Source organism: Nannospalax galili, unplaced genomic scaffold (assembly GCF_000622305.1).
Source record: "Nannospalax galili isolate Female #2095 unplaced genomic scaffold, S.galili_v1.0 scaffold101, whole genome shotgun sequence".
Classification (NCBI taxonomy): Eukaryota; Metazoa; Chordata; class Mammalia; order Rodentia; family Spalacidae; genus Nannospalax; species Nannospalax galili.
The window spans coordinates 462,035-485,825 of record NW_008345700.1 but is presented as its reverse complement, the minus strand read 5'-3'; the positions used below and the strand labels follow the sequence as shown (position 1 = coordinate 485,825).

The 23,791-nt window shown below is 45.6% G+C and overlaps 1 non-coding gene and 1 pseudogene across 1 annotated transcript; both read left to right on the top strand.

The window, feature by feature from the left end:
* The first annotated feature begins 232 nt into the window (after nt 1-232).
* LOC103741118 lies at nt 233-4,017 on the top strand (annotated as a pseudogene).
* Nucleotides 4,018-10,275: 6,258 nt separating this feature from the next.
* LOC115071847 lies at nt 10,276-10,438 on the top strand. The gene has a single exon (XR_003850912.1). It is a non-coding gene; the product is annotated as a U1 spliceosomal RNA (small nuclear RNA).
* The last annotated feature ends 13,353 nt before the right edge of the window (nt 10,439-23,791 follow it).

Sequence of the window (23,791 nt, the reverse complement as noted above, 5' to 3'; positions counted from 1 at the left end):
TGACAGCCTCTTCTGACCTGTCCAGGCATTGCACGACACAGTGCACTTACCTGCATGCAGGCAATACATGCATACACATAATATAAAAAAAATAATAAAATAAAAATAGAAGGTGGATTTGATAGTGGAAATCTTTATTTACTTAAATACAATAGAGATCCACAAGTTACTGCATCAGTAAGGTGATTTATTTATTTTGTGGTCCTGGGGATCTTATACCTGGGCCTCACAGATGCAGGTGAGTGTCCTGCCACTGAGCTGCAGCCTGGCCAAACAGGGTAATTCTCTGCTAGCCACATGAATAGGGTGTCCACTTCTCTTATCTTTTCTGAAACAAGGCACCTCTCCTCCAGGGTATGGTGGACCTATGGTCTAGTTACCAGCATCCTGGAAGGTCTGTGATGAGTGGGCTAATGGTGGGAGGCCAAACTGGGATCTCTGGGGGCAGTGTGTCCCTGTGCCATCTTCTCCACCCAAGAGAGGGGCCAGGCTGGGTAACTGTCCCTTCCTTCTCTACATCCTTTCTGATGAAGTAGGGGCTATGGACTCAGCAAGACCCCCAGAAGGTGGTAGAGAACAAGAAGGGGCTAAACCACTGATCTCATTTATGTCCTAAAAGTGCACCTGCACGGGCCCCAGGCCTGAGCTGGGTGCTTGTGTTTGGATTTCAGTGTCCCACAAGACTCTTGGTGACTGTCCAGTTGTCCAGTTGGATCCTCCATGCTGGTTTTTACTCATTTGTTTGTTTTTGTTTTTGTTTTAATAGAGACAGGGTCTCATGTGTAGTGCTTACTGGCCTGGAACTCACAAGCCTCTGCTTCCCAAGTTCTGGGACTAAAAGTGTGTGCCACCACACCTAGTCCATGCTGTTTTTGAGGAGTGGCCCTACAGATCACCGGGCACACCTTTAACATGCCTTGGTCTGTGCCTAAGTCATATGCTACATCCACAAAATGAGGACCTGGTCCCAGTGTGATTTCACTTGTGCCCCTCCTTTGCGCTCCTGAATCCTGGAGGTTTTGCTTCTATCACCCTATAACCCAACAGTGTTCTGCTGTTTTTGCTTAAGCAGTCAACTGTTTTAGAGAAATATCTCTGGATAGATGATAGAATCTTTCTGTTTCCTCCACGTGTACATACATACATGTATAACATCACATATCTGCTCACGTATTTATACTTTGGCCTCTCTCCTCTTGTCATGCCAATCCAGCTTCCAATTACCCCATCCTTTCATCTTCCAGAGCTCTATGGCACCTCCCAGTGCAGAATTGGAAATGAGCTTTCTTTTTAAAAATATTTTATTATTTTTATTTTATGAGTGTATTGCCTGCATATATGTGAGTGCACCCGTGTCGTGCAATGCCGTGGAGGTCAGAAGAGGGCTTCGGATTCCCCTGGAACTGGAGTTAAGGACGGTTCATAGCCGCCGTGTGGGTGCTGGGAGTCGAACCCAGGTCCTCTGCAAGAGCAGTCAGTGTTCTTAACCGCTGAGCCACCTCTCCAGCCCCAGAAATGAGCTTTCTTATCTGCATCCATCTTTGGTCACCTTCTGTGCCCTGCTCTAAGTCACGCCATACTTTGTGGAGCAGTGGCTTTCAAGGTGTGCCTTGCCCTGGGTGACTACTTTACCAGCAGTGTTGGCTCCATTTTGAGAGCAAATACAGAGGCCAGATGACTCTGAACCTTGTTCCTGGATGTAGACAACACCACCACATGTTCAGCACCACCCATGAGGCATAGGGTGATAAAAATGTACTCCTTTAAATTTTTTTATTTAATTATTTATTTTTATGTGTATGAGTGTTTTGTGTGCATGTATGTAAGTGCACCCATGTCATGCAATGCCCACAGAAGTCATAAGAGAGCATCATATCCCCTGTTAGCCACTATGTGGGTGCTAGAAACCAAACCTGAGTCCTGTGTAATGGCAGCCAGTACTCTTAACTGTTGAGCCATTTCAGGATTCTAAATAACTTACTCTTACAAGTAAAAAGATACCACATAAAAAAACGTATCAAAGTAGGTTGGAAACATGGGCACATGGACACATGGACATATAAAAACCATATCTGAGGGCTGGAGAGATGGCTCAGCGGTTAAGAACACTGGTTGTTCTTGCAGAAGACCCCAGTTCAAATCCCAGCACCCACATGGCAGCTAACAACTGTGTGTAACTCCAGTTCCAGGGGATCCGACAGCCTCTTCTGACCTCCGCGGCACTGCACAACACGGGTGCACTTACCTATATGTAGGCAGTATACGCATACACGTAAAATTATTTATTTATATACATCTGGGAGCGTCTGCGCTGGGGGCCGGCTCGGGCGGCAGCGGCGGCTGCTGGGATGGGAGCGGGCGGCCGCCCTGGGCTCCGGGGAGTCAGCGTCCGGGACCGAAGCGGGGCGCCCGGAGCTGCTGCGGCGTCGGACGAGCAGCACTGCAAGGTCCCGGGCGGCGGAGCGCGTGAGGCGGGGCGGCCCCTCCATGGTTCGGCTTGGATATTGGTGGAAACCTGGTCAAGTTGGTTTATTTTGAACCCAAAGACATCACTGCTGCAGAGGAGGAGGAAGTGGAAAGCCTTAAAAGCACTGGGAAGTACCTGACCTCTAACGTGGCTTCCGGTCTACAGGAATTCGGACGTGCGCCGGGAGCTGAAGGACCAGAGTCTGTGTGGACGCAAAGCCAGTCTGCGCTTCATCCGCTTTCCCACTCAAGCACGCCTGCTTTTATTCAAGTGGGCAGAGATAAAAGCTCTCCACACTGTAATTTGTGCCACTGGAGGTGGCGCATACAAATCCGAGCAGGATTTTCTCACAATAGGTGACCTGTAACTTCGAAAGCTGGATGAACTGGATTGCTTAATAAAAGGAATTTTGTGCATTGACTCAGTTGGATTCAATGGACGGTCGCAGTGCTATTACTTTGAAAACCCTGCTGATTTTGAAAAATGTCAGAAGTTACCATTTGATTTGAAAAATCTGTATCCTCTGCTCCTGGTGAACATTGGCTCAGGAGTTAGCATCTCAGCAGTATATTCCAAAGATAATTATAAGACGGTCACAGGTACCAGCCTTAGAGGAGGAGCTTTCTCTGGTCTCTGCTGTCTTCTTACTGGCTGTACTACTTTTGAAGAAGCTTTTGAAATGGCATCTCGTGGAGATAGCATCGAAGTGGATAAACTAGTGCGAGACATTTATGGAGGAGACTAAGAGGTCTGGATTGCCTGGCTGGGCTGTGGCTTCAAGTTTTGGAAACTGTTAAGGTTCAGATACACATGGCAGCTCACCAACAGGATCCCAAGGACTTCTCATGCTCCTGAGAAAAGGGAACCTAGCCAATAAGCACCTTGGTCTTTGAAGTCAAGAGAAGCAGACTTTTCTCCACTGTTTGGCCAACACAGCAGGCTTCCCCTTTGATCTCTAAAGAGGACAGGTTTTAACAGTCCTGCTCTCCCACTTCCCCCCAACTTTAAAAAAAAAAAAAAATCTTCCTGCCTTCTGCAGGAGACAGAAGCCTCCCTTTTAAAAGACCCCAGCTCAAGACCCAGGCAGACATTTTCCCTGCCCGGAAGGGAATCTGCCCCATGTGGTCCTTTGCTAATAAACCGTATTTTGATGGAGTTTTAGCTGTGCCTCGGTGCCTCATCATCCATTCGCTCGTTCTCGCCAACTTTTTACCTATCAGAAACATGATGAGCAAGGAGAAGAGAGAGGCAGTCAGTAAGGAGGACCTTGCCAGAGCAACTCTGATCACTATCACCAACAACATTGGCTCCATAGCAAGAATGTGTGCCCTAATGAAAACATTTACCAGGTTGGTGTTTGTTGGGAATTTCTTGAGAGTGAACACAATTGCCATGCGACATCTGGCATATGCTCTAGATTACTGGTCCAAGGGGCAGCCGAAAGCACTGTTTTCAGAACACGAGGGTTATTTTGGAGCTGTTGGAGCACTCCTTGAGCTGTTGAAGATACCCTGATTTTACCCAGAGGGCTTCTGACTCAAACCCTGCACAGTGGGGTCTGTAGACTTTTGTTTTTTAAGAGACTCAAGTTTTACGATCGTGTACTACTTGAATCAGAGCAAGAAACAAGTGTACTTTTCTAAGTCATAAAGATAAATTCTTAAAAATTCAGTCTAGCCTAGCACCAGTAAGGAAAAATATTAAAAAACGAAAGTAGAAAAAAAAAAAAAAACGTTTCTGGGGCAAGAGAGATGGAGAGATGGCTCAGTAGTTAACAGTACTTGCTGCTTTCTTTGACCTGCTCAAATTTCAAATTGCCTATCTATCCACCTATCCTTCTAGATGGGTTCTGCACCTTACCTTGATGGTCCTGTGCCTCTGTGGCTCCACCAGACCCTGCAGCTTGACTCTGCCTCCAGCAGCTGACATCCAATTTGGCTCCTTAGTACCTTGTCTAATCACTTGCAGTGATGCTTTTTATATTTGTATCAGTGCTCTGCTCCAATTAAGGTCTGTGACCTCTTTAACTCTTTGGTAGCTATTCTGTAATGGGGGGGGGAGAGACTGAGATTTAATATTAGTAAGAAATATTGCAATAATAGAACTTATTTGCCAACAGCCAGAAGGATGTCAGGATTATTTAATACACTTTAGTCAACAAAACCAAGGTAGCTCGTGATTTGCTGTTACTCAGTATATTCTGACATTGTGGAAAGACAAGCATGCCTGTCTACGCTTCTGGATACTGTGCTCGTGACACCTTCACTTCTGGCTATAAGACTGGGTTGGCATTTTTATTCATGCAGTGCTTTGGTATGCTACATTGTCCTCTGGCCTCACTATTATTATTATTTGTGTATGCATAATGCACGTGTGTGGTGCCACAAAGTGCATGTGGAAGTCAGAGGACAACTTTGTGGAGTAAGTTCTCTCCTTCCACCTTTATGTAGGTTCTAGGGTGGAACTCGGGTCACCAGGCTTGTGCGGCAAGTGCCTTTACCCACTGAGCCATTTTTTTGACCCAGTCTCCATTTTTAATGATGAGAATTTTAAAAACTTCCTTAGTTTTCTATAGCTGTTTTTAAAAAAAGATTTATTTTAAATTATATGTGTATCTATGTGTCAATATGTGCACATGAGTGCAGGTACCCTTGTCCTCAGAGGTCAGAGGCATCAGATCCCCTGGAGCTGGAGTTACAGGCAATTGTGGGCCCATCCCCCATGGCTTCTGGGCCCTGAACTCCAGTCTTCTGCAAGAACAATACCTATTCTTAACTACTGAGCTTTCTCTCCAGCCCTCCCCTGCTGCTTTTCTTTGGGGGGGGCGCTTTTTATGAGAGAGGGTCTCTTTTAGTGGGGCTGGCTTGGAGCTCACTATGTAGACCAGGCTGGCCTTGAACTCACAGAGATCCACCTGCCTCTGCCTCCCAAGTGCTGGGACTAAGGCGTGCGCCACCACGCCCGGCCATAGCTGCTTTTGTTATCATGGCTGACATGCCAAGGAGCTTTCCTTGGGCTTATCCCCTTGAGGTTGGTGACATTCTTTGGTGTGTGGGTCCCTGGCCATTCCTCTCTTCTTGTGTTATTCTTTTCTCTAGCCCTCCCCTATGTCTCTGAGTGTCATATCACACTCATAAGGCCCCTTGAGTGATCTGTCTCTCCTCTCTCTGCAATGAAGGGAGATGGTGGTGCGTGGATGACACAGCATAAATGTGGAGGTCAAAGCACAACTTTGTACAGTTAGTTCTCCCCTTCCATCTGTATGGAAACAGACTTGAAGACCACCGACCAGACAACCCCATGTGGAGAGCAGCAATTAATTTGAAAGCAAACAGAGCACTGGGTTGCCTCTTGGGAGCAGAGAAACAGCAGCAAGCAGGGGCAGTCGGACATCTTTTATAGGCAGTTAGGTGGTTGGGTAACTTTCCATGACGTAGGCTGGGCAGTTTAGCTCAGGACTGGTTGGTCTCCCAATAAATGGAGGGACTTTCCTGGGGCTAAGTTCAAACCTGCCATTTTAGGAGCCTGCCAGGAACCTAGCACCATTTTTCTGTGGGTTTCAGGAATTGAGTTCAGATCATGAGGTTTGTAGGGTAAGCACATTTACCTGCTGCTGTTGCATCAGCCCCTTTTATCACTTTTTTTCCCTCATAGTGTAGCCCAGGTTGGCCTCAAACTTATGATCTTCCTGCCTCTACATCACCATGTCTGGCTCAGATATCTTTTTAAAAATTAAACATGTTTTTATTTTCCATTTGCATTTCTTTTTTCAGATTTTTTAAAAACTTTTTTTTCCTGTTTTTCAGTTTAGATAATCCATATTTTCTCTCTCTTTTTACTTTATATTGTGTGTGTCTGTGTGTGCGCACATGTACAGGCGCACAAACACACCACAGCACATCCGTAGAGGTCAGGATTTGCAGGAGTCAATTCTCTCCTTCTACCATGTGGATTCTGATGATCAAACTCAGGCCATCAGTTCCGGCAGCAAATGCCTTTTATCCACTGAGTCATATTTTATCACCTTCAAGTTCATGGGTTCTTTCACCCAATTAATTCATTCCTGATGCCATATATATATTAATATATATTTTTTTAATTACATTTTTTTGTTGTTGTTTGGTCTTTTTGAGACAGGGTCTCCCTGTAGCCCCAGCTGTCCTGGAACTCACTATGTAGACTTGAACTCACAGAGATCTGCCTGCCTCTGCCTCCCGAGTGCTGGGATTGAAGGCGTGCACAACCATGCCTGGTGATGCCATATTTTTAAATTTAGGATTTCCTTTTGGCATTTTATAGCTTTCACGTATCCGCTAAAATTTCTGGTCTGCTCATTCATGCTACCTACCTTTTCTAACACACAGTCACGACTTGAGCTCCTTCTGACCACAGCTCCTGTGCCACTTCTCCAGGTCAGCTGCGACCAGTGCGTCCTCCTCATGTGTAAGACAAAAAATTTTCAGCCCCAGCTGACCTGAAACTCACTATGTAGACCAGACTGACCTCACAGAGACCCATCTGCCTTGGTCTCCCAACTGCTGGGATTTAAGGAATGGCTACCATGCCTGACATATGTCTAGTAACTTAATTTCATGCTACTCACTGTGTGGATAAAGACCTGTAGAGACAGCATAAACACTATCTGCCAAAGGACAAGCTTCCTTCTTGGTCAGGATACTCTTGTAACATGTTGAATCAATACATCTGCAATTGAACAGCTAAGTATGGGCTCTACTGTGACTTTAGTTAGGTTCTATTCACCATGAGCCGTAAATATCCTGCAAGTGCGATTAGAACTTCCCCTCAGGGAACCCAGGGTCTGAGTGCTGGTGAGATGGAAGTCCAGGTCTCTCCAGGCTTCACAGCTTGAGCACCAGCGTCTTGGTGGTCTCTCTCTGCTTCCAGCCTAGCTGGGACTGGCTGCTCCTAACTTGGTTTTCGGTGACCCTGTACACTTCTTTCTGCTCTCTGTCCCAGGCTTCTTGGCTTTACTAACCCTTTGATGGAGTCAGAAAAACAAGCAATACCCCTGTGCCCTGCCCAGCTGTTCCCAATGCTGCAGTGGCCCGGGGCCATGCTCTCTGGGCAGACTTGTCCTCTGAGCATCCACAGCCTGTGGGGAGGCCAGTCGTGGAAGGTTGATTTCAGCGACTGGTCAGAGCAAATTGCGTCAGGGCTGTGATTTCCATCTGCCCGGGAGTGATGTCCTCGCTCTTAATGCCACTTAGCTCAACTCTCAGAACACTCGGTGTGAATGAATTTTTTACTACAATAAAAATAGATTTATTATCCTCTGAAATGGGGTGCCTCTTCTGCTCTCCAAGGGTTGTCACTCATTTCTAACACCCCATAATGTTCCTCCCTGAGTTATGGACATCTTTTCATCCCAAGTCACCAGTACACTCGGTATTTCTGTTTATGTTACTCATTTAAGTTACAGACATAATTTTAATTAGAATATTTTGAGCCAAGTGTGGTGGTGCATGCCTGTAATTCCAGCACTCCAGAGACTGAGGTAGGAGAATTGGGCTACATAGCAGGCTACTAATAACAATTTTAAAAATTTCTTCATAAAATATAATGAAACAGAAAAATTAGTGCAAACCTCTCCTCAGAGTTCTCTTCTGTAGACTGCAAGCACTCCAGTGTGTAGGGCTCAACACTTTAATATTCTTTTTTTTTGCTATTGGAGAATTCAGATTATGTGGCACTGTTTCCAAGCAGTTTACCCTTGTCCCAGAGCTCTCTGGGCCTGCATCCGGGCTCATGGCACATGCCATGTGGGGCAAAGAATCTACAGGATGGAGGGGACATACTCAGCTCAGACACCTGAAACTTCAGAGTTCCCTATGACTAGAGAGTGTTCCTAGGGCCTAGGAGTGCTGTCCTCCTGATGCTAACCTCATAGAGTATGTATACTCATGAGCTCCAGAGGCAGCCTTGGCCCAGCTGCTTGTGAGACTGTGGACAGTGTTTGGACACGTGTGTTCATACCCCCAAGAACAAGAAGGAGCTGAGGGGTTGGAGAGACAGTGGTTAAGGGAGCTTTTGGCTCTTCCAGAGGCCTGTATTTAGTTCTCAGCACTCAAAGCCACCTGTAACTCCAGTTCTAGGGGATCTGAAGCCCTCTTCTGACCTTTGCAGGTACATGGTGCACTCCTGTAGGGACACACATATACGCATAAATAAAATTAAGTAAATAGTTGGGTGTGGTAGCACACGTCTTTAATCCCAGCATCCAGGAAGCAGAGGCAGGCAGATCTCTAAGAGTTTGAGGCCAGCTTGATCTACATAGCAAGTTCCAGCAGAGTTACATAGTGAAACCGTGTCTTTAAAAAAAAAACATATATAAAAAATAAAAAAATTAAAAAAAAAGGCTTTAGACAAAAAGGAGCTGGGATGGAGAGATGGCTCAGCAGTTAAGAGCACTCGTTCTTGCAGAAGACCCAGGTTCGAATCCCAGCACCCATCTAGTGGCTAACCACCGTCTATAACCCCAGTTCCAGGGTATCCGACACCTTCTCTCCTCCGTGGGCACTGCACATCAGGGGTGCACTAGCGCACATGCATATCATACATATGTTACATTTATTTTATAAAATTAAAAAGGGAGGGGAAAAGGCAGGAGTGAGAAGTGAGGCAGGCCAGCAGCGGGCTGAGCTCTCTGCCACCATGCTCCAAACTGCAATGTCAAGGAGTTCCAGAATATTCCATTTCACCTTGCCTGTGTGACTACTAGGAAGGACATCTGTCAGAGGGCATGCTCAGGGCCATCAGTTATAGTTTGATGACACTGAACCCAGACCAGTGGTATGGGCCTCCCTGCCCTGCTTGAGCTCTGTGTGGCAGACCAACCTGGCCTCAGAGCCAATGCTCCCCATGACCATGTCAGTACCACCAAGGAGAGCTGTCTTCCCCAGCCAACAGCTTAGGGATATTCTTATGTCCAGTGGGTTCATGTAAGATGGTTAGTTTATGGTTGGCAGTAGATGTCAAACTTTTTGTGTGTGATTCTCTCTACTGGTGCAGAGAGCTACATCTCAGATAAATGTAATTGTTCCAAAGATTTTCTTACTTTAACTCAACAGAGGACTTGTCAAAAACTGTTTTAAAGGAGGTCATCTTCAGCTTGGACCTGTGGAAATGGGAGGGAAAGAGGCTGTCCGTTGGGAGACCCAGCTCAGCCTTAATGGGTGGGACTCCACTTCTCACCTTTCCCCATAGGGCATCAACCTCTCCATTTTAAAACAGGATCGAGGCAATTCCCCAATTGAGACTCCTTCAGATAACTCTGAGCTGTGTCAGGTTGATAGTGGAACCTAACTAGGAGAACACCAAATAAGGAATTTTGGACAATGGAGATCAGCACAAGGGTTAGGCATCACAAGGCCATGAGCACAGGACAGCCAGTATTTCTTCCAGAACCTTCTGCCCAGCTTGCTCCCACATGCCCTCCTGGGATACCAACTGTGTAGATGTTGGGCCATTTGACACTGTAGTCATCATGATGAGGACAGAGCAATGAAGAACAGGCAGAGCTAGTCCACTCTGCAGGGACATTTCTGTGGCTGCAGGTGCAAATGACAGATGTCAGACATCTTGCAGATGTCTCTGCAAGAGTGTGAGAACAAGTGGGGAGGTCCTACAGGATGCAGGAGGAACTGGAGTGGTGCAGGGGGAGCCATACCATGTGTAGCATCAGGCCAGGGGAGTGAAGAAGACAGCACTGCTCAGGGAATGATCACGGCAGTGGGATTTCAGCTGTCACACCAAAAGCACTAACACCGAAATTGAAAATTAAAATGCTCATACTTGCCTAGTAGAAGAGACACCACGATGAAGAAGGCGTTTTCCCAGGGTGAGGCTCATTCATTGTACTCCAGATATGCTGATTCCTGTGATTTCATCAAATGCAGGAAACTCAATTTTGTGACTTGTGGTAGTGGGAGACTGTCTTTACGCTCTCTCCTGACATCTTAATGTGAGTTATATATTGTTTTAAACTTTACTCAGTTGTAATGTGGCTTTTGACCTGGCTTGTACTTTTAAAATTTTTGCTTATTTTGTGTATAGACAAACCTGTGCCGTGGCATGAATATGGAGGTCAGGGGGCAACTCCCAGGAGTGGGTTCAGTGGATCAAACAAAGGTGCGTGGCCAGTGACTTTACTCAGTGAGCCATCTTGCTGGTCCTGTATTTTTAAATTTTTGGTGATTTAAAATAATGATTAGACCTCATCAAAATTAAACTTTGGTCATTATCGAGAGTGAGAAGATAAGCCACAGAATGGGGTGAATTCTTACAAATCAATATCTGATAAGGGACTTAGATCCAGGACATACAAAATCTCTGATAACTCAACATAAAGACAAACAATCCCATTAAAAATGGACAATGCACGTGTGTGAGGAGAGGCTCAGGATCACCTGTCAAAGTAAATCAAAACAAGCTACCAAGAGAGTCGAAACACAAAGGCAGACAGTAAAGTGTTCATAAGCAGGGGATGTTGGCATCTCCTCCTTCAGTGCTGGAGACAAAACAGGTGCACTTTGCTGTGCAAAATATCCAGGTGGATCTTCAGACAGTTAAATACAGAGTCACTGTACCCAGCAATCCTGCCGCCAGGCGCAGCCTAGACCTGACCACAGCCATTCAGGCTTCTCCCGTGTTACCGTGGCACTGGTCGCCACAGGCCAAAGGTGGAAGCTGAAGTCCACACACTGATGAACAAACAGACCTACTGGGGGCCATCCATGCAATGGAACGACACATGCTCCACACATGAACCTCACACACACGCTAAGGGAAATAAACTAGACACAGAAGGCTAAACGTCCTATAACTCTGTTCTTATGAAGTATCTATAGGAGGCAAATCCAGAGTCAGAGAGCGTGTGGACAGCATCTTTGTTGTGACTGATGCTGAGTATCCACCTTGGATCATTTGGAGGGATATCACTGAAGTTCTTTGTGCATTTTTGTGTTTTTAAAGATTTATTTATTTAAGGATAGGCGTGGTGGCACACGCCTTTGATCCCAGCACTTGGGAGGCAGAAGCAGGTGGATCTCTGTGAGTTCGAGGCCAGCCTGGTCTACATAGTGAGTTCCAGGACAGTTGGGGCTACAAGGAGACCCTGTCTCAAAAAAACAAAAAAGACTTATTTATGTGTGTGTGTGTGTGTGTGTGTGTGTGTGTGTGTCTACAGACATGAGCATGCCATGGCACATTTGTGGAGGTCAGAGGACAAATCTTGGAATTGATTCTCTCCTGTCCCCTTGTGGAATCTGGGGATTGAACACAGGTGTCAGGTGGGCACACAGGTGCCTCTACCCACTGAGCCACCTTGACCATCCTGCTGGATCTTAATATATTCTGTGACTATTAACTCCTTGTCAAATCAGTAACTTTAAAACATTTTCTTCTGTTTCATGGTCTGCCTTTTAAAAAATGTGTATATGTGTGTATTTCTGTGTGGGTATGCTCATGTGTATGCAAGTGAGCCTGTGGAGGCCAGAGGGGGCGTCTGATCCCTGGAGCTAGAGATACAGGCAGTTGTGAGCTGCCTGATGTGGGTGCTTGGAAGTAATCTCTGGTCCACTGCAAAAGCAGCAAGCACTCTTGACCACTGAGCCATCTCTCTAGGCCCCAGTCTGTCTTGTTACTTTCCTGATATTGTCTGTTCACGTAGAAGAATCTCCTCCGATGAAGATCTGCTCATCTGCTTTGGGAGTTACCTGTGCTTTGTGCTCATTGATGGGCCAACACCATGAAGCATTTTCTCAGAAAAGTTTTTAGGATTTTAGTTGTTAGGTCTTTGATAGATTTTCAATTTTTGTGTATGGTATCTTCATTCTTTTGCATGAGGACACCAGTTCTCCCAGCTCTTCTTCCACTGCATGGTCTTGATACCCTTGTTGGAAGCTCGTTTACTGGTGGCAACGTGCAGCAGTACACACCTGTTACCCCAATACTTGCAGGCTTGTCTAGATAGTGAGTTATTGTCTTAAAAACACTGAGCATATATGTGAGGGCTTATTTCTGAGCTCTTTATTCTGGTATATGTGCCTGACTTGGTGTCAGCATCATGCTGTTTTAATTAATTAGTTATTGGTCTTTTTGAGACAGGGTCTCTCTGTAGCCCCAGCTGGCCTAGAACTCTCTATGTAGAACAGACTGGCCTCGATCTCACAGAGATCCACCTGTCTCTGCCTCCAGAGTGCTGGGACTAAAGGTGTGTGTAACCATGCCCAGTGTTTTATTTTTGATAGCTCTGCAGTTAGTTTGAAATTGGGAAGTGTGAGTGTACTAGCGGCTTTTCTTGTTGCTGTGACACAATACCTGACAGAAGCAACTTAAGGGAGGAAAATAAACCGCATTTTGGTTTATGGTTTGGGGGATATAGGCCATTATGGTAGAGAAGGCATAGCAGCAGGCATGTGAGTTCTCTGTTTACATCATGTCTGTCAGGAAGCAGAGAGTGATGAACTCTGGTACTCAGCCGCCATCCTTCTTTTCCCCTTTTCATTCAGTCTGGGACCCAGTGGGACGCTGCCTCTAACATTCCTGCTTTGTCTTCCCTCCTCAGTTAAACCTCTCTGTAAACACCTTCACACAGACACACCCAGAGGTATTATAGATGGTTCTAGACCAGTCAGGTTGACGATGAGGGTGGAGCATCACAGCAAATACTCCAACATCATTCTTCTGCAAAGGTAAAGAGAGTCACCCAGGCTGAAATAAAAAAGTAGACAGTGGGAGCTGGAGAGATGGTTCAGCAGTCAAGAGCACTGATTACTCTTGTAGAGGACCCAGGTTTGATTCTCAGTACCCACATGGCAGCTAACAATTATCTGTAACTCCAGTTCCAGGGCATTGCATGACACGGGTACACTTACACACATGTAGACAACATACTCATACATGTAAAAAAAAGAAAATGCAAAAGACAATTACTAATTTTGGTTTTAGCCCCCAAATGTAGAAAGGTGTAATTTATTTCTTTTAATTTTTTAACATATTATTTATTTTATGTGTATGAATATATTGCCTACATGTGTGTAAGTGCATCTGTGTCGTGCAGTGCCCACAGAGGTCAGAATAAGGTGTTGGATTCTCTGGAACTGGAGTTATGGACGGTTGTTAGCTACCACGTGGGTACTGGAAATCAAACCCGGGTCTTCTGCGAGAGGAACCAGTGCTCTTAACCGCTGAGCATCTCTCTAGCCCCGAAAGATGCAATTTGTGATACCAACAACAGAAAGGAGGTTACTGGGCTGAATAGAGGCTGAGTTTTTAATTCCTCTGTGGGTAACTGCCAAAAATTCAAATTGGAATGTTTAAACCTTAGGATGTTATATGTGATGCAGTCCCCATGGTAACCACAAAGTAGCTATAAAGATATGCAGTAGGAAACAAGCTGAGAATAAAACATTTCACTACAGAAACACAAAAGGTGGCTGGAGGGGGCTGGAGAGATGACTCAGTGATTAAGAGCACTGGCCACTCTTGCACAGGGCCTGGGTTTGGCTCCCAGCACTCACATGGTAGTTAGCAACCATTCATAACTCCAGTTTCAGGGGATCCAACACCCTCCATGGGTGTTGCATGACATGGGTTCCCTTACTGTATGAGTTCGAGGTCAGACTGGTCCATATAGTGAGTTCCAGGATAGCTGGGGCTACAGGAAGACCCTGTCTCAAAAAGTAAAAAACAAACAAAACTAATACAGTTTCACAATAGGCTCTCTGCAAGAGACTCAGTTTAGAGGCAAAGACACAAATAGATTAATAGTTTAGAGAAAAACAACATTCTATGCAAACAATAACCCAAAGAGGGATAGCTATACTAATATCAGACAAAGCAGATCTTTCAATTTAAAAAAAGAAAAAAAAAACATTACATGTAAACAAAAGTCTCAATATCAGAACAAGATATAATGACTATAAAAATTAATACACGTTGTGGAAGACCATTAAATCTGAAGCAGACGAGAAAATCAAAGAAATAAACAATTCCACAATAACAGTTGGAAACTTTAGTATCTCACTTCAATAATGGATGTAATATCCAAACAGAGTTAAGCTAGGATACAGAGGACTCAAACAAAGTAAACCAGTTAGATCTACCAAGCGCAAGAACAACAAAACACAAGTCCCCATGCATCACTAGGACAAACACACACTGGGCCACAGAGTAGGCTCCAATAAATTAAAATGACACCGTACAAGGAATCTGTGACCATAGCAGGACACAGTTAGAAAGAAAAGCCGGGCCGCGGTGGCGCACGCCTGTAGTCCCAGCACTCAGGAGGCAGAGGCAGGCGGATCTCTGTGAGTTCGAGGCCAGCCTGGTCTACACAGTGAGTTCCAGGACAGCTGGGGCTACAGGGAGACCCTGTCTCAAAAAAAGATCCCCCCCAAAAAAGTTAGAAAGAAAAGAAGGAAAACTGAAAAAAACCTCAAATGTGGAAATTAACACCCTGTCAAAGAACGGACTTGTCTAATGAGAAATCACAGGGGAAAATGAAAACACAAACAGCTGGGCATGCTGCACACCCCTGATTCCTGGCACTCAGGATGCTGAGGCAACAGGATTGTAAGGAGTCTGAGGCCAGCTTGGTGAGTTGGGGCCAGCCTGGGTACAGAGTGAAATCTTGTCTCAATATGCCAAAACATAGGGGTTACGATGAAAACAATGCTAACAAGGGAATTGTAGCTGATGGTGCTTAGGTTAAAGAGAAAGACCTCAGATTAACAAACAAACACCTTAGGAACTACAAACCAGAGAGCAAAAGGAGCCCAAAGCAATAATAAAGAGCTCAGCAGAAGGCCGGGGAGATGACTCGGTCAGTGACGTGCTTGCTGTGCAAACATGAGGATCTGAGTTCCTTCTCCAGAACCCAAGTAAAAATAAAAAGCATAACATGGATGCACTCACACAATGCAGGCGATACGGTCATACACATTAAACAACAAAAACAACCGAAAAGCCAGGTGTGCTGCCACGCACTTATGATTCCGGTGCTGCGGAGGTCAAGATAGCTGGGTCCTAGGGGGGTCCTAGGGATTGTGACCAGCCAGCATAGCCTAATCAGTGAGTCCCAGGCCAGTGAGAGATCCTGTCTCAAAAAAGCAAAGTAGATGGCTCCTGAGGAATGTCACCTGAGGTTGATCTCTGGCCTCCACGCACAAATGCACACAGGTGCATGTACACGCACACCAATGTACATGCATAAGATTACAGCAGAAACAGCAAGAACCAGAGAAGAGCAAAAGTTGGATTCTTTAGAACAACATCGACAAACCTTTTGCTAAAATTGAGAGAGAAGAAAAGAGAAAGGAGAAAAATGACTATCGAAAAGATGAGAGAACACCGGGCGTGGTGGCGCACGCCTTTAATCCCAGCAATGGAAAGGCAGAGGCAGGTGGATCTCTGTGAAAGCGAGGCCAGCTTCATCTACACAGTAAGTTCTAGGTAGGCTGGGGCCACAGGAAGACCCTGTCAAAAAACGAACAAACAAAAAGACGAGAATGAAGACGTTCCCTCCAACCTTACAGAACAGACAGAATCCTCAGAGAATGTGGCAAACTGTAGTACTCCAACAACTCAGCTCCTACAGACAAAGCAGGCAAATTCCCCAAGACACGTGTCCACCTACACTGACCTTAGAAGAAACAGAAAATGTTGATAGAGCAGTACCAAGCAAGAAGACAGATTCAGCATTAAAACCTCCCAGAAAAGAAAAGTCATGCACCCGGTGGCTTCCACTGGTTAGTTTAACCACACATTTGAAGGAGAATCGATACCATTCACTCTGGACCTGGTAAGACAGGCCTGCGATCCCAAGCACTGGGAGGCTGAGGCAGGAGGACCAAAGTTCAAAGCCAGCCTGGGTAGCTTAGTGCGACCTTGTCTCAAAATAAAAATTAAAAAGAATATATGCTGAAAACCATGATGGTCAGGACCAGGGGGACCAGGTAGCCTCAGCACTGGGGGCTAATGAAAGCATTCTAGTTATAGAATAAAGAACAGAAAGGGCAGAGCAGTCAAACAAGCTTGTCTGAACCAGGCTGGTTGGTCATTATCTCAGGCTACATGTTAGATAAGAAAGTTGCTGCTGCCTGAGAGGGCAGTTCCCACACTTGTACGAGATCTTTATCGGTCATACCTGTTCCTGGAATTCCCTGTGAATTACTTAAGGAACAAACAGGACAGGTCAGAAAGGCAAGATTGAAGTGAGCTCCTCCAGTTGAGGACAGTGATGGAGATTCCTAGGAGCCCACGGGCTCCCACAGGCTGCAACAGCGTGTTGTAAGACCCGGTGGCTGACAGCCTCTTATCGTTTTCCTACAAATCTCAGACACCTTAATTACTCATATTTTGGTGTCTGCAACCTGGAAGGAATCACCAGGTTTGGGGAACTTTCTTCAAGTGATTGACATGTCTACCTGTAGAGCTGAGCAAAAGCTGAGGTAGCAAAGGACAGGTGCACAGTGAAGACACAGATGCTCAGCTTTCGTCCCACTTTCTACTTGCCTGTCTGGCATCAGCAGGTCTAAAGGAGAGCCAGTTCTTTTTAGCAAAAGCAGTCTCAAAGTCCGTGTCACGATTTTACCACTGCTACGCAACATTTTACTCTAAGTCCTACCTAGACCTATAGGCAACAAAGGGAAACAAAAAAACCTCTGAACTAGAAAGGAAGCGACTCCATTTATGGAATCCTGTGTGAGAATTCAACACAGGAATGAATCTAACCAAAGACCCAAACGTTGGAACTTATAAAAGGTGGTTAAAGGTGGCATGGTAGCCCCATGCCTTTAATTCAAGCACGTGGGAGGCAGAGGTAGGCACATATCTGTGAGTTTGAGGTCAGCCTGGTCTACACAGAAAATTCCAGGCCAGTCAGGGCTATATAGTAAAACCATGTCTAAAAAATAAAAATAAAAAAGAAACTAAAGAATATCCAAATAAAAGAAACTGCATCCCATAATCATGAACAGGAAGGCTTGCCAAGGTGGCGCTGCCACTCAAAGTGACCTGCAGAGTTGGCACAAGGCTATTAGCACCATGGCAACCTTGCTAAAGAAGCAAAAGCAGATCCTCAAATTTACAATGGGATTGCAAGTGGCTCCACCACCAAAAAACAGCAGGAATTTAAGATATTAAAAACAACAAACATATTTGTCCTCAGGACATCTGGAGATGGAACATTCCAGAGATGCCTAACATTTGTCTGACTCATAAGTATGAACCCTCTACAAGACAGAGAGAGCTGACCGCTTCTTATTCTTGCCTTTATTGTTAAACTATATCTTAAAAATATGTTTTTATTATTTGGAGAATTTCATACATGCATACAATGTATTTTGATCATTTTACCCCAACAACCCCTCTAAACCCCTCCTAGATCCACCCCCATCCCTGCTAAACTGTACCTTGTCAACATTGCCAGATCTGAGCAAAGGCAGCTCTGCTTACATTTCTATCAGCATATCACTTCATCCTGAAGGACAGAAATATTTGATTCAGGAGCAATGTCTAGCACGGAGAGATCTATAGCACTACAAATGTGGAGCCCAGGGGCTGGAGAGATGGCTCAGTGGTTGGCAGCACTGGGTGCTACTACAGATGACCTGGGTTCTGTTCCGAGCACCCACATGGCAGCTTGCAACTGTCTTTAACTCCAGTTCCACATCCAACGCTTTCTTCTTTGACCTCTGCAGGTATTGCACACAGGTTGAATACTTATATACACACAGGCAAAACACTCATACACATAAAATTTTAAAATGAATAAATTTTTAAAAACTGCTTTAGGGGCTGGAGAGATGGCTCAGCAGTTAAGAGCACTGACTGCTCTTACAAAGGACCTGGGTTCGATTCCCAGCACCCACATAGCGCCTCAAAATGTCCTTAACTTCAGTTCCAGGGGAATCTGAAGCCCTCTTCTGACCTCCGTGGCATTGCATGACATGGGTGCACTTACCTACATGCAAGCAATATACTCATACACATAAAATAAAAATAATAAAACTTTTTTTTTTAAAAAACGGCTTTAAATGCGGAGCCCAGTCGTGGGCCACAGACCCTCTAGTCACTCTCCACATCTCATGCATAACATGACAATTTAACACGCTGAAGTGTGTCTAGTTACCATCAAGGTTATGTGCAAGGTTATTTGGTCTGGGAAAGTAAATGGAAGCTCACAAATAAACACTGACACCACAGTGACTAAGAGCAGGAGAACGAAACAAAACGTCTCAAGGTTGTGCTGATTCTGCCTCTCAGTCAGCGAACTTTGAGGACCCCATGGGGGTGCCACTTTTCAAACTTTGAGAAGGGACTGCAAGTTTTTGTGGGGTTTTCTTTTACAAAATAATTTTATTATAATAAAAGTTGAGTCTCCATCTCATTCACTTTGTGTGAGTGTTTTGTCTCTGTGACAGAATGCCTGAAGTAAACAACTATTAAGGGACTATTTTACTCGTGATTTCAGAGGCCTCTGTCCATCATGGTGGGGAGGGCTCAGGGAAGCAGAGCATCTTAGCTAGAGAGAGAGAGAGAGAGAGAGAGACAGAGACAGAGACAGAGACAGAGACAGAGAGACTGCTGCTCTAGCTGGATCCTTTTCCCCTCCGTCAGGGCCCCCATCCTATAGCGATGATTCCACCCCTTCTAGTGGCTTCTTCCTCAGTCCTCCTGCAAATGCCCTGATGGGCACACCAAGGTATGCAGAACTATGAATCTAATCAAGTTGCCAATCAAGATTAACCATCACAACATTCAAGTAAACACTATGTTGTGCTGCAGCAATGTTTTAGTTTTTGAATTATATGTTCAACTATAGCTGTAGATATGGGACACTTCAAAGCCAGGAGATACAGTGGCTGTGGCACTGACAGTTCATGGCTCTCCACAAAGCACTGAGGAAACTGGGTGGGAAAGAGAGTGCTCAGCTCCAGGATGCGTGGCTACGTGTGGTCCCTGTGGTGCAGATCCTCTGTGAAGCTCAGATTCTACAATGCCTCAGCACAGGTCCACTTCTGCGAGCCACTATGCTCCCAGTGGAGCCCTCCTGTGGAGCATATGGGCCACCACACTCAGGGAGGCTCAGTCGTGTGCAGACCGAGTCTCTGCAGACCCAGTCACCTACGTCTTCAGTCTCTAGCCACCTCAGGCCCTGGCAATGCCCATCTTCTACCAGGCTGATGCTGGTGGCTCTGGATTTCTGAGAGGATCCTGACTGCTATCTCAAGAATGGGAATTATCAGACAACAAAATTCAGGAAATTGGATTTCAAAGATCAAATTGGTCTCTCCTAGTGATTTAAGAACTTGTGCAACCAATTTGTGGAACAGAAAGGAGCTCTGCTGGTGTGGCCATAGGATTGCTTCCACAGGCCTACAGTGTATGACGTTACAGGCTACTGCTAGGTATATCTGTGAGGTGTTTCCAGACCCTTAATTCATCAAGGCTCTGACTTAATGAATGACTTAATCCCTTGATAGTTTCAAAATTTGAATAAACTTTTGGGCAGTGATAGAACGGTGGAGATCAGGGCCTGGTCGGAGGAAGCAGGTCACTGGAGGTGTCAGAAGGGCCTGTCTCACCTTGGCTCCTTCCTCCCTCTGCTTCCTGTCCACCTTGTCCCCCATGTTTCTGCTGCCACAGTAGCACAAGGGGCCAACTGACCACAGACAAAACTCTCTGAAACCAGGAGCCCAAAGAAATCTTTCTCTCTTAAATTTTCTTTCAGATATTGTGTTACAGTGAGAAAATCTAATGTTTTATTGCCTGAGGTTTGGGACTGGATCCTTGTCCTCACTGGTGTGACGGGGTAGCTGTCTCATGTCTCTCAGCCTGGGAACAGATGTGAACTCTGGGCCTTCAGGTGACAGACTCAGTGAGTGTTGAGGCACACAGAGCCAGCCCTGCATTTCAGAAAGCTCTGTGGCCTCTGGTGGCTGCTCTGTACTGTGGGGTTATAGGTGTTGAGAAGCCACACCATGTTGACTGCGCTGGACCCTCTCTCTCACTTACTGTCCAGCCAGCTCCCACAGCCCCTGCTCCACACACTGGTCTTTTATGTCTTGTGTCTGTTGCTGCTTTCCACCTTTGTCGCAGAGAGAAGTGGTAAGGACCTCGTTCCTCTGAGCAAGCTTTCTCCCTTGTTCCTTTTAAACAACTGAGTGCTTGTCGCTGAGCCGGCTATGCAGCCTCTGGCTCAGCCTCAGGATCAGCTGGTAAGTGGTGGCTTAGAGACACGTGTGTTCTGTAGCTGTGGTCAGAACTTGCTTCAGTCTCTGCCACTTGCTGCTAGGATGCCTGAGGCTCTGGACAGTCTGGAGGCTAAGAGTCATCCAGATGCCCAGGGCATTCTGTCACCTTCAGAACAGGGCAGCACAATTAGCTCCAGGGAGACTCATGGATGGAGCAGAGTCTTGGTTCTTAGATGACATGGATCTACCACTCCCATCCTGGCTTGAGTCTGTTGCAGGCTCTGGGGTCTGCAGACCTTCAGGCATTGCTTGGATGCCTTCACCCTCCTTCCTTGCTTCAGAGCTCTCCAGTGAGGGCACTGTGGGCTGGGGTTCCTAGTCCCCATGGCATGCCAGGTAGTTAAGTCACACACCTGCTCCTGACTGGCACATGGTAGGAGATGGGGTTGTACTGATTACAGGTGAGGCAGCCAGGTGGTAGTAACAAGAGCAGAGGTCATTCCCAAGCAAGGAACTGGGGATGAAAGGATGGGGAGGGGAATGCATGTCTGGTTTCACACTGCTGCAGTGTGCTGGCCCACTGGTAGAGTTGGCTCATCCTTGGTATTCAGCAGACCGGCTCCATGGGAACTTTCTAGAGACACTGTGGAAAGCACCACATACTGTGAAATGAAGCTACTTGACATATGCTTTGCGGCAAGCCTGATATCACCATGAACCATATCAGCAAGCTGCTTAATACCAGTTTCCACCGGCACACATTAAACTTCTGAAGATTTGTCACAACTGCAGTTTTGTTTTCCATATGGATCTTGTGGTCCTTAGGAATCAGCAACTGGATGGGAATCAGGATGTGCTCTGCAGGCTGTAGGGGAAGTGCCATGATGTTCAACTTCCTAGGCCATCTGGTGCTTTCTCAGCTCATCTCACAAGACTGGGTAGCTCTAACTCCTTGGCAGGCCTAACTGGGCTCCTTAAGTCTGGGGCACAGGACGGGGCTATAGCTGTGAGCAGCATTCTCAAGGCTCATAATCTGCTAACGAGATCTTATAAGATTCAGAAACTCATAGCATGATGCCCTAATTACCAAGCCTATCACTGAAAATCACACGGCACACCAAGAAGCAGGTACACATCTCCTTGAACAAGATAGGCAATGAGAAGACCCACCACCAAGATGACAGGGTTCCTGGAGCTAGCTGCCTGACATGGATATTAAAGTTCACATCATCCACATGCTTCAACAAGCAACAACAGATATGCTTGAAACAAATGAAAAATAAATTTCTGCAAAGAATCAGAAAATACAAATAATGGAGAAAAATATGACAATCAAAAATCTTTACATTTAGTGAAGGATCTTAAATGGTAAAGACAGAGGAACAAGAACTCAAACATTAGGCCATGCCAGGTAGGATAGCACAGGCCTATAATGCCAGTCTCTTGGGAGGCTAACACAGGACCACAAGTTTGAGGCCAGCCTCGGCTACTAAATGAGACTCTGTTTCAAAATTAAAAAACAGTTTAAGGGGCTAGAGAGATAGCTTACCTTTCTTGCAGAGAACCTGGATTCTGTTTCCAGTAGCTACATGGTGGTTCATCTCTGTCTGTAACTTCAGGGGATCTGATACTCTCTTCTGGCCTCACATGGTGCACATAAACTCAGACAGGCACACATATACACACACATGTAAAAATATTAAATCTTTTTAAAAAAGTGTTCAAAAGGCTAGGGATGTAGCTCTGTGGTAAAGCACTTGTCACACATGTGTGAAGCTCTAAGTTCAATCTCCAAGACTGAAACAAAAAATAAAAAGGAAAAAGCGCCCCCCCTCCAAATTTCCACAAAACAAACGTGAAGCTAGAACAAGGCAAATGATCACATCTCAACAACAGAGCACAAAGGATATTTTAAAAACCTCAGGTGCTAGTGAAACCACAAGAGACTGAACTGTGTGTCACAGGAATCCCACAGTAGAAAAAGGGGGAAACTAATCCCCTTGAGAGGTTAGTGGTGGAGTCCTCTAAGCTGGCAGCTCTCCCAAACTGAAAGAGTCAACAACTGCACAAAACCCAAAGGAAACATTCCAAGAAACAAGGTGTAAACAGAAATTTGAGGTCTCCATCCACAAACTCTATATGTTGGATGTACAGTGCCCCCCATCCCGGTGTGATGATATTTTGAGATGGGATCGCTGGGATAATGAGGTGTAGACAAGATTACAAGGCTGTGCCTGTGATACCAGCGGCCTCTCTGTAGCTGCAGAAAGAAGGTGGACATATACCAGCAGGAACTGTCCTACCGCAGCCTGAGCTGGGAACTTAAGTTCAGGCCTCCCTCCACCTCTGGCGCCTTGAGAGAATGCCTCTCCTGTTCGGGTCACAGGCTGTGGTAGTTTGAAACATAAGTCCAGGCAGACTAGGGCGCAGCATACCACTGGGGAACTCCTGAAGACCCAAGCAGCAGTGAGGAGGCAATGTCATTGTTTCCAGAGGGCAAACACAGACCAGCATCTGAGTGTCAGCAGGGTCCTCGGCATAAACCACAGAGGCCAGAGCAAAGTGCAGAGATGCTTTTTGGTGTTAAAAAGAAAAACTCCATCAAACTAGAATTCTATAGTCAGTAAAAACATCTTTAAAGAATAGAGAGAATGGGGCTGGAGAGATGGCTTCGTAGTTAAGATCATTAACTGCTCTTCCAGAGGACCCAGGTTCAGTTCCCAGCACCAAAATAAAAATGAATAAAATACATTTTAAAAGAAGAGGAAGCCAAATCACCAAGTAAAAGAAAACTAAGAATTTGTTTCTCAAATTTATCACCAGGAGAATCCTCAAAGAATGACAAAGAAGATAAGAAACAATGAAAAATAATCCTGGGGCTGGAGAGTTGGTTCCGCAGTTAAGAGTGCTGGCTGTTCTTGCAGAAGTCCTGGGTTCAAATCCCAGCACCATATGGTGGCTAACAACCATCCATAACTCCAGTTCCAGGGGGTCTGATGCCTTCTTCTGTCCTCTGTGGGCATTATTGCATGAGATGGGTACACTTACATACATACAGGCAATACACACATACACATAAAATAAAATAATAAATAAAATATTTTTA